The 12,249-nt window shown below is 38.0% G+C and overlaps 1 pseudogene; it reads right to left on the bottom strand.

Moving 5' to 3' along the window:
- Window positions 1–5,360: 5,360 nt before the first annotated feature.
- Window positions 5,361–11,374, bottom strand: LOC149222731 (zinc finger CCCH domain-containing protein 13-like; annotated as a pseudogene).
- Window positions 11,375–12,249: the final 875 nt, after the last annotated feature.

Genomic DNA, 12,249 nt, shown 5'->3' with positions numbered 1-12,249 from the left:
TTACCTCTATTTGAGCCGTAGGTAGAAAGGCACTTCAGCGAAGGAGAGTGGTTGTTTAGGAGCCTTTTCATGACTATTGAAGGGCAATTTTCACCTATAGGAAGGCAGAGTATGAATAGGTATGATTGCAAGTCTATTTGGGCATATTTTATGAACAAATATCTCTGTTTTGAGCAGGACGTAAGCATTGGAGGAAGGGTTGGGTAGGCCACAAGCCTTAACACACCAAATTAGGGCATGTGTGGGATTGTTTGAGGGTATTAAAGTGACCAGATCATCAGAGTAGAGGCAGAGGATACTTGTGGAGGAAGCTGCAACTGTTTAAGGGACTATGTGGGTGTGCTTTAGGACTGACGTGGGTCACAATGATCCCCTAACTAGGACACAATCATAACAACAGTTGCACATGAGACTTGGAGCTAGATTGTTCTTGTGTTGGGTCAAAGTGTTGACCATTATTGGATTAGTTTTGGTTGCAGCCCGAGTGCTATGTGTTGAGCTTGACTTGTGCAGTTGGAGACCTCAACTAGGAGAAGACCTTGTAGTGATTGAATTGGGTTCCATTGGACTGGTGGAGGGAAGCATGTTGGTTACCCAAATTAGCCCTTGAAAATCCATCATAAAGTGACGTTGACAGCTAAAGGTTGGGCAAAGATTGGAGCCTAATGTGTAGCTCTTTGACAGAAAAAAAATGGCTACTAGATTGGCAGATTGGGGCTTAGGTATTGGCCAACCTAGAAGAGAAGATTGGATCAACCCGTGTTTATTGTAGCAGAAGCGACTTTCAGTAGTGATAGGTGGCAACCCTCCTGGAGACTCTTTGTGTTGTCCTTTGATGGACTAAGGGGAAACAAAAGAGCATAACAGAAGTGAAGGATTGACATGACAAGATACAACATAAAGGTTGCAACAAGACTTTCATTGTATCTTGTATTCCATAGACTGTTGTATTATTCATATTGGTTTAATATAACGAAGATTGGGTTGTACATATTTGTACAATATTTTGTAAAAAGTTGTCTATACTTGTGCATGTTTGATTTACTGCTTTATATTCCGTTGTGCAAAATAGTTAAGTTGAGATTCTTAGTTTGGTAGCGTCAGAGATTCTAAGATTCTAACCTAGACCCAAGATCGTGTAAATTCAACATGGTATTAGAGCGTGTGTGAGCTACTTTGGAAGGCAGTGAATCAGAGTTGTGCACAACAAAGTACAACCTAAGAGGGATTTGGTCACATTGTAAGTGAAGGGTTCACTATAATGTCAAAGTTACAGGATGATCTTTGTTATGACGACAGGTTGGAGGGGTTGGCCAACTATAGTCCATGGAAGGAAAGGATCAAGTTTGGTCTTGCAGATCAACATGATTTGGGAGTTCGCCAAGAAAGCCATCAAGAATCCAACTAACACAAAGGAGCTAGAAGTGTACGAGGATTTAGATACAAGGGCAAGATTGATCATCCTTGATGGTGTGAAGGATCCCCTAATACCTCATTTATCTGGGAAGAACATTGCACATGAGATGTGGATGGATCTTCAGAATTTGTTCCCAAATAAGAATGAGAACTGGGTATTGGTATTGGAGGATAAGTTGAAGTCCACCAAGATGATATGAGGTGAAGGAGTGACTCCGTATCTGATGATATAGTCTCAGGTCAAAGATGAGCTCGCTGTTCTTAGTGTGACTATTTCAAAGAATGATATGGTGAGGATTGCTTTGAAAGGGTTTATTAAGGAATGTAAGCCCTTCATCAAGGGGATTGTTTCCCTTCATTAAGGGGATTGTGGGACGACTTCTGTTAATTTTAGGTTAACATTTTCTTTGCTGAGGTTAGATACTTCATGAGCTCATTCATTATTACATTAATCCATTAGCAATCACATCAATCATTATCTTATGGTAGTAACTTATGAAAGACCATGAATGCAGAAGACAAGCCAAGATAAAAGAACACAGTAATTGGCACAAGCCAAGGGAAAACCCCATAATGGGGAAAACCATTTCTCAATTCTTCTTTTATTAATATCAAAGGTTCAATATAGAGAGAGTGTGTACAACGAAGATGTCTTGCCAATAGAGGATCTAATAACTTATGAGAATGAAGAGCATACCAACAACCCTAAATAAAAGGCATCCTTCTCATAGTGGACCGTGCCCATGACGTTTGCTTGAAGACCTAGGGATAGAGGAAACCTTGTACCAATCACAAGAAGAAGCCTTAGATTAATTTCAATTTTCCTTCAGATTGCTGCGGCTTGAAGAGAAGAACCTCACTAGGCATTACGATCCCTGAAATAGGTGATTCAATCTGCTACTGTAGCAACTTCTATCCTGTGGCCAAAACATAGACATGTAACTAGCACATAATCCCTTCTTACTTGGAGTAAGACATGACAAAGGCTACACCCAAAATCAACCTTATTTGATGTTCAAGAATCCGGTCCTGAAGCGATAAGAAGGCCCATACAAACTACCCAGAAATTCCTTTAGTTGCTGCGGTTATTTATCATAAGTAGCTTGACCCTTGTGACAGAATAGGAAACCCAAAAACACTCTTGCATCCTTCTTCTGAACCTGGCTACCTCAGATATACGAGAAATCTAATTTGATGATGTAGATATGAGGTTGGAGGATGCCTCTTATATACCATTAGACATGATGATTTGAGCTTATGAAGGAGAAGCCGAACTTGACATTTGGAGGCGAATTTAAATTTCAAAATTTTAATTTTTCCTGCCTTGATAAGATCATGACTTGTTAAATTTCTTTTGAATAAATAAATATGTTTCCTTATTAGTGATATTTAGGTTGATTTTGGTCCTCTCAAAAAGAGGAATTCAATGCTACAATTATCTTCCTAAAAGGAGCTGTCCAAAGTGGGATTTGGCCCTAGTTTCCAATTTTAACAAGTCTCCCTCTCAACTAGGGAGAATCCCACTTGACAAACCAAAAACTATGTCACTGATCATCATGCCATCATGAACCATCTATGTATCTCGAATTTGCTCTACTTTTCTTTGCTAAACACTAAAGTAATAATGAATAAGAATTGGTCAATAGTGAGTCACAAGACCTTACCACTCTCCACTAACAAAAGTCAGTCCAGAGGTAAAACCTCAATCAGACTTGATCCCAGATCAAGTTAAAGAACACCAAGTATCCTAGTCATAAGGAGTACGACAGTACCCAATGCATCCATCAGTAGTGTTATGATCCCTAACCACTTTTCCCAATTCATTGGCTAGATGAGAGGTACTTCCCATGTGTCCTAGACTACATGGGTAGGATGATACTAAATCAATAGCAGGGAAAGAATGTATCACATCCTGCTCACAACCATAAGTAGGGAAAGGACAAACCACATCCTACAATCACACATCACAATCATACGTAGGGAAAGGACGAATCACATCCTACAATCACACATCACAATCACATGTAGGGAAAGGACGAACCACATCCTACAATCACACATCACAATCACACGTAGGGAAAGGACGAACCACATCCTACATATGCAAATCACCGAGAGTAGGGAAAGGATGAACCACGTCCTACAAACACAAGTTAAAATCATATGTAGGGAAAGGATAAACCATATCCTACAAACACAAGTCACAACAATCAATCATATGAAGGATCATACACATGGGGAAGGATGAACCACGTCCCACTGACATGTCAACCAATAATTGTAGGGAATGAGAATCCTACATGTGGGGAAAGGATGAACCACGCCCACTGACATGTCCACATGTGACAACCAGTAGTTTCCTGTATGCATCTCTCACTGGGGTGTCCAAAGGTTAAGGTGAACCACTTATCCTGCTCATATGCCATAAGAGAAGGTGAACCACTCATCCTATGTATATGTCATCAATAGTAGGGGAAAGGAACCACTCACCCTACACACGTGTTATCAATCATAGCAGAAGGTGAACCACTCACCCTGTACATAGCGCACCTATAGGGAAAGGTGAAAAACTCATCTATGGTTTCTTATAACTTCAAGAAGTACCTCAAGTCCTCAAGAGCTCCCAGAGCTCAATGCTCAATAAGGAACTCTCATAGTAGGGTCTTTCCAAGAATTCCAACTTCTTTCATAAGGAAGATGAAATTACATCTCCCTATGAATATTGGGAATGCAGGCTTGCTCAAAATAAAAACATTGAGCTATTTGCAATCATCTATTAATCCTTTGGCCCATGTGCTAGAATTATTCAGACATAATCATGTAGCTTGTATGCAGTTTATCAAACTCAACTGTCATGACTTGATTCCATAAAAAATTCATCGGAAAAAAATAATAATTAGATATTTTATAGCTCCCTCTGAAGCCTTGCTTAGGGTGATCATGAATCCTTAAATCACTAGCTTCCTATATGAGAGATGAGACCTTGCACGAGGCAACAACTTCATGTAAGAGGAAAATTATGAAGAATCATCACAATCCTCGTTGTATTATCCTTTGTTGTTAGAAGTCAGCTACCAACGCATCAAATTTCCCAATCCATGATGAGAATGAGTCTTTCTCATTCAAGCATTCATATCTATAAAACCATTCTTCATAAGATCCGGGCTTAATACAACCAAGATATCTAACTCAGAGTCTTCTTCTTGTCATGCTTGTCAAGGTATGGAATCTATCAAGCACTCCTTCTCCTAGTTTCTCTTCAAGAATGAAATCTTTAGGTGAGCTGCATTACTTATCAAGGGTGTTTCAATTTCTTTTTATGGAAGATCCTTATAGCTTATAATAGGTAACCGTTCAGAAAAATAAGTTGTCCAAGATTTACGTCTTTATTGTTCACAATTGAAGTTGTGAACCAGATTATCAAGTTACTAGAGTTACAATATATCACCATAGCTACTAACCGTAACAATATTGTATATAATAATAGAACAGAGTTCTATCTTGGACTAGGTCCAGGCCTTCATACTTCTAGGAAGACTATTCCTCCTTGCAAGATTTATGTCAATTTTGACCTTGAATTATTATGCTCTCTCTTTACTGCTTTCTATTTTTCTTTAACAAGTTGTTATGTCTTCACATTATAAGATCATGGTACAACCATATGAACCCAAGTTCAATCATAGGTCACAATTTATTAGGTCCCTTCCTTTATCATCAACCATGTTACTGTTTCACTTGATTGCTAGATACATTGTTAGGAAGGTCTTGATTTTACTGACAATAAACCACATAAGGTATGTAGACGCAATGCCTTACTGTCCATAAGAATCACTGGAATATTGTTCAGAGAAATTATTATCCTTCATCAAAGACTCATGGATACAGTCATGCCATCAAGAGGACGTTATCAAGGTTTCCATTGTCCTCAAGAGACCATCATCAAGTTACTCATTGTAATGATTGGCATAAATAGTTTCCAGTGGATAAAACTTTGTTAGAAATGCTTTCCCTATGTTGAGTGATTATATGATGCGGGCATTCTCTTTTTGAGTATCAGTTATCAATGTCAACAGCTTTGATATGCTCATATTTACCATGTGCAACCATGCCAATAGAGGGCAAACAAAATCCTGTTTCCCATCCTTTCAAATTCTCTTCTGGTACGCTAATCGGAGAAAGAGAACCTTCTCTATTCTTGACTTTGTTGGGATTATCCTCAAACTCGTTGGTTACCAGTTTTCCTTCTTTATCATTTAATGCTTGTAGTCTATGAATTGAGTTCACCACTAAACCAATCTCCTCTAATTTGTTGACCTTGTTCGAAATACTTCTATGTTGACCAATAAACTTCACTGCTTCAATATTTTTGTGGAAGGAGGAATTCCTCTATACAGATTCATTAGCATATGCATCACTGACTTTGACAACAATATCCTCTTTCTTTGTGTCTGCAGATTCAGTTAGATTCAACCCTTTCTGAATTAGATGATTTGATTCTATATTGACATTAGATTTTTTAATATGACTTTAAGTTTTTCCTAATGGAAACTCATCTACCATATTTTGCAAACGACCTTGTGATATTTTCACATCCTCCTGTGTTCTAACAAAACGAATATGTTCTTTGATGAACTTCTTTATTTTGGATCTGAGCCTCTAGGTCACCTTTCTGGTCATTAAGTGCATTGATCTCTTATTCTTCAAATGCATCTCTTGAACTAGCATATGGAGACTTGATTTCTTTTGTATTTCCATGGCCGGTATCATCACTTAATCACCAAGATGCCTGTCCAACCTCTGTCTCTTTCCTCTCCTTCCTCTTACTGCTTCTAGATAGTGACCTTGATGGAATATGACTCTTATCATGAGGTAAAGATCTCTAATCTGCATATGACTAACGCCCCTTGGCATCCCTTGTGGGAGAGGAGAGTGAGTTTTGTCTATGTTTCATTTTTTATCATTGATCCGATGATTACGTCTAACGACAACAATGAGGACCGGAAAATCACCGATGATCAGCGTCACCATGAGAAAATGAATAACTTTGTCGAGGAAAGTGACCCCTCTGATAAATAGTGCACAAATTTGTATAATCTCTAAAATATATTTCGTATTAAGAACAAGGAAAATAAACATAATCAATTTCTTTCTTCTTTGACTTCAGTGCCTAAGATTGTGGAATGAAAACAAACGATGGGAAGCAAAGATTGCCGCATTTCACTCGGAAATGATTCTCAGCCTTAGACACCTTCTAATTCGATAGCTCATATAAGTAGCTTGGCCTTATTTTGCATCAACCATCCCTTTACTCCGCTGATCTGAATCAATGGCCCAATGAAAACCCTTTGAAACTTATAAACCAAAAAGAAACCCTTGCATCCCACTCAGAAACTGTGCCGCAAGGGATATATATTCAGGGCTGCATAGTTGGAGTTTCTAAGCCTTGATCTGGAAAACTTCATTGGACAAAAAATCATGCAAAATGAATCCCAGATAATGCACCCAAAAAAAATCTCGCAACTGTAGCCATAGTAACTATGGAAAAATATAGCGATATTACGTATCTATTCCACAAAGAAATATCCCAAAAGTTATGATAGTTGATATCAACCAATGTCAAGCTGCCAATCCACGTATGGCATTCATGAGATGGCAGAAGGGTGGTTTCAATGTGAGTGTAGAAGCTCCACTGTTATAAGCTTACATATTCTCGTGAATAGGTAATTGATGTGAATGTCTTTCTTCAATTTCTTGAAAAAATGTGTGATACAATCGAACCCGTAGCAGACATCTTAATAGTTCAAAAAGATACGACATTCAATTCAAAATATTTATTCGTTCATTAACTATCAAATCTTAACTGATCCAAAGAATTAGAGGAGGAAGATAAATTGCCTAGATATTGCATCTTGCTTGGGCTTGTCTTCACCAAGATATGATTCCATGTTAATTTTAGGTTAACATGTTCTTTGTTGAGGTCAGATACTTCATGGGCTCATTCATTATTACATTAATCCATTAGAAATCAGATAAATAATTATTTTATAGTAGTAACTGATGAAATAACATGAATGTAGAAGACAAGCCAAGATAAAAGAACATAGTAATTGGCACAAGCCAGGGAAAAACCCCAAAATGGGGCAAACCCTTTCTCAATTCTTCTTTTATTAATATCGGAGGTTCAATAGAGAGAGAGAGATTAAAATGAAGACGTCTTTCCAATAAAGGATCTAATAAATTTTGAGAATGAAGAGCATACCAACAACCCTAAATAAAAAAGGCATCATTCTCACAATGGACCTCGCCCATGACGTCTGCTTGAAGACTTAGGGATAGAGGCAATCCTGTACCAATCACAATAAGAAGCCTTAGATTAATTGTGCTGTTACTTCAGATTTCTGCGGCTTGAAGAGAAGAGCCTCACTAGACGTTACGACCCCTGAAATAGGTGATTCAATCTCATGCTGTCACAACTTATATCCCGCGGCCAAAATGGAGACATGGAACTAGCGCAAAAGCCCTTCTTACTTGGAGTAAGACATGACAAAGGCTACACCCAAACTTGACCTTATTTGATTTTCAAGAATCTGATCCTGAAGTGATAAGAATGCCCATACAAACTTCCCATAAATTCCTTCAATTCTTGCGGTTATTTCTCATAAGTAGCTCAACCCTTGTGACATAATAGGAAACCCAAAAAAATGCCCGCATCCTTCTTTTGAACCTGGCTACCTCAGATATATGAGAGAGCTAATTTGATGATGTATATATGAGGTTGGAGGATTCCTATTATATACCATTAGACATGATGATTTGACCTTATGAAGGAGAAGCCAACCTTGACATTTGGAGGCAAATTTAAATTTCAAAATTTCAATTTTTCCTGCCTTAATAAGATCATGACTTGTTAAATTTATTTTGAATAAATAAATATGTTTCATTATCCAAATTTAGTAATCTTTAGGTCGATTTTGGTCCTTTCGAAAAGAGGAATTCAATGCTACAATTATCTTCCTCAAAGGAGATGTACAAAGTGGGATTTGGCCCTAGTTTCCAATTTTAACAACTTCATTCAGGAAGAGTTGTGAGACGAGGATCTTCATCCAAAGAAGAGGGCTTCAAATGATGACATGGTACTTGTAGCACGAATGAAGGGTAACCAAAAGAAAGACTTGAGTAAAGTCAAGTGTTTCAACTATGTCAAGATGGGTCATTTTTCGTTAAGATGTCTGATGAAGAAGAAGACGGGAGATGATGAGAAGAATAAAGGGAAGCAGGTCACCGATGTTGCCACTTCTGCTAAGATAGATGCTCTCACCAGGAGATTGGAGGAGGAGGACTTTGTTATGGTCTCTCATTTATCGTAGGGTAATATCGACGAGGATGGATGGTACATGGACAGTGGTGTGTAAAAACATATGATAGGGTCACAAGAGGTTTTTGAGACTAACTGAATGGGACTCAAAGTTGCACATGGCGTTGGGCGAAAAGAGTCAGAAAGAGATCCGAGGATCGAGAGTTGTGCCATTCAGTATGGAGACATGACGTGTAATAGCCCTGGTGAAAATTCCATGTAATAAAAGTTAATAAAGGCAAAATAAAAACCATGGTTGATAGGACACTTATTCCAAGCTAAATGTTGGGAAAAATCCTAGTGATGGGGATCACTTGTGATTGTTTATGGCTAAGGAAATTGGAAAAGGCAATGGCTAAGGCCTTGGAAAGGAAAAATGGAAATTTTGGCACATCTATTTATGAAACAATGGAAATTAGGAGAAAAAAGAGGTGAAAGCTCATAGGTTGTATGTGAGGAGGAAATTGAAGGAAAATAATGGAAAATGAAAAAAATAGAGGCCTCATTCATAAAAAGGTTTTTGAGGATCAGTTGGTAACCTTTTGTCAGTTCAATTTTGGAGCTCTCTTATTATTCTCTCTCTCTCTCTCATACTCTTGGAGACTTAGAGTTTTCTTGGAGCACTCTTGGTGGGTGTGGCATACTTGGATTCTTGGAGCAAGAAGGCAAAGGAAGAGCACGAAAGCACAAGAAGGCATCAGGGTCAACAACTACGTTATATTTTCTTGTAGGTACCGAGTTGCATGTATGATTTATTCACTAGTTTTCGCATGCTTGACATATGCATGTGGATTATTAGTTGTGATCTGTAATTGGCATGGAGGATTGCCTGGATTAACATTGGATTTCCTAACCTTTCCATTTCCTGGATAGCCATGGAGTTTGTGGGTATATTTCCTTGTTGAGTTTTTGGTTGGTTCTCATGTTTCCTTAGCTTGGGTTGAGCTACTAGTTCCTGGAGCCTTGTGTTATCACAAAATCATGTACTGATGGCTGCTATCAGTTAGAATCTATGTAACTATTTCAGACCAGACTCTTGACTAAGGATTAGCCTCCCTAGTCTGAGAGGGCTCTCTCAAAACAAACTATTGATTATGATTAACACTAAGAGGGCTAACTCTTGAAATAAAGACTTAATAAACATGCTGGTTGGACAGACAACATAAGATTTCTTCCATTGGGCTCATGGAGTCAAACACCATTTCAGTAAACCATAAAACTACTCATTCATGGAAGTCAGGGCATGTAATGTTTAAACACTCAAAACATTTCTCAAATGAACCTCAACTCATAAATACACACAGGAAATCTGAGCAGCTAGGTGAATTCAGAGTGATTGTGTATCTATAAAGCTGTAAAACATAAAGGATAAAACAAAGCCACATACATCTTGAGCATCTGAACAAAGTATGAATCCTGAGAAGAAAAAGTAGTCTTTTATATCACTGTAACAAGTCTTTACATAAGCCAATATAAACTCTGTTTCTTCAAAAACATCCAACCCCTATTACATCCAAATCTGATCTATATATAGAAATACATTCTTAACCATCTTGAGCCTCCTCCTCCAGCATGAGGGGAGCTCGAAGACTGAGCTATTAACTACTCCTATCTACTGTTTAACTAATTCATTAATTACATAAGTGCTGAACTGTAATTACAAAAGGTCCTAATTTATCCAAAACTCAAATCTGTCCTCCTCGTAGCATGATCACTTTCTGATTCTTGACACCTGTATACTTTCTGTTTTGGCCGAGATATGTTGGAGGAGAATACACTGAACAAGCTGGCTTTGGATACTGGCTGCGTAGATGGCTCATTAATCAATTAAGATAAGTGCCCTGTTTTCACGGTCCTTGTCTCCCTCTATTCTTCACTACTTAAAGAACATGTTCCCAACTCTTTAATTCTTCAAAAACAACGCATATCACCATATTCCCAATGAGCTGGAAGCCTTGTGGACTGAACAGGTGTACAAACCAAATCACCGGAAACCATAACCAGAACCCTAACAATTCGGTCATAAAGTACCTTTAACAAAGCTTTAGCTAAAGACAAAATATTTCACCTTTTCTCCAAAAAGTACACTTGTCACTCTCTGAATAGCTAGGAGAGTCTTGTATGGTCTCCCTTACGTTCTTGAGGCATTTCATTCAAAAATTCACTGACCCCATCATTAAACTCTTTGTTTTTCTTATAAAACAACACCTACAGCAGTTTCGTAGCGCGCTACGAAACTGCTGTTTTTGCTAAAACAGAGTGCATTTGTCTTAAGGAATTCTTTGCTTGAATTTCTGAATCTTTAGACTTCTTCCACAGGTATCAAAGACTTATATGACTTCAAAATAATGGAGCTTAAACAAAATTGACCCAAAACTAAGAATGGCACCTTTTTCTTCAAGTCAGTGAGCTAGTTGACCTAGCTGTATCTTCAAATTTACAACCTCCTTGTTCAAGGCTTTGTTTTCAGCTCTCAGGCTCACGTTCATTGTCATCAAGGGTATCTTCAACAACAGATTTAGTAGCACTATCATTTGAGAAAACTTCCTTCACTTCAGCTTCATATTTAACCCATAAATCTGCAATCGAACCAACTACTCCCATATGTTCTGGCTGAAAAATATGTCTTGAGACAGAGCTCGTAATTTCTCACAGAAGACGTATTTGGAAAAATTGAAGGAGGTTTTTGTGAAACAATCCGTACTTAACAAAAACCTCTTTTGTTTTTTTAAAACACTACTCCAGCTGCCCAGAATCTGTCTTTGAAGAAGATGTGTAAAACAGGAAATTAAAAACTGCACCTACAGCAGTTTCGTAGCGCAACTTTAGTCACTCGTTTCTCCCAGCTCATAATCAATTTGAAGAAACTGAAAGAGGTTTTTCTAGTTCAGTATGTTAGGAATAAAAACCTCTTTCAATTTTCGAAAATATTCTTTCAGCTGCTCTAAATACCTCCTGGAAGTTGACAACTTAAAACAGAGAAATATGCCTTATTTGCCTTGTTTCAATATCATGATGACAGGTATTGCATGTGGTTACAAATGCAGGTGCTGTAGGATTATGTAAGTGATAAAGAACCATCATGGAAGAATGCTTGGCACGTGGCAAGGTATCATATTGGTAGTGATTTCCTTGACAAAAGCTAAGAAAGGCCTGACGGGTATCAAAGGATTCACTCTCCACAATTTCATCTTTGTCCCTAGTATCTGCAGGAACATCTGTGACTTCAACAGAATTAAATAAATGCTTTTTCCCTACTGTTGACAGGATGTCACTCCCTTTCATCAAGCTTTTGTATTAATAAAGCATCCTTTGAGGTATTGCTTGCAAGCTCAGCTTGTGATGCAACTTCTGATGCTCTTTTGGTTGCAGCTTTCTTGGTCTTCCCTTTCGCTTGTTGAAGTTGCATTATTATATCTTTTGCAGCGCCTGGCCAATAATCACCATCAAAATATTACAAGCTTGACAAACCTCGTTTC

This window comes from Pinus tabuliformis, chromosome Q, assembly GCF_031772625.1.
Source record: "Pinus tabuliformis cultivar Carrire ecotype Pingquan chromosome Q, CPIR1, whole genome shotgun sequence".
Lineage (NCBI taxonomy): Eukaryota > Viridiplantae > Streptophyta > Pinopsida > Pinales > Pinaceae > Pinus > Pinus tabuliformis.
The sequence above is the reverse complement of the archived record's forward strand: the minus strand, read 5'-3'. Positions and strand labels throughout refer to the sequence as shown.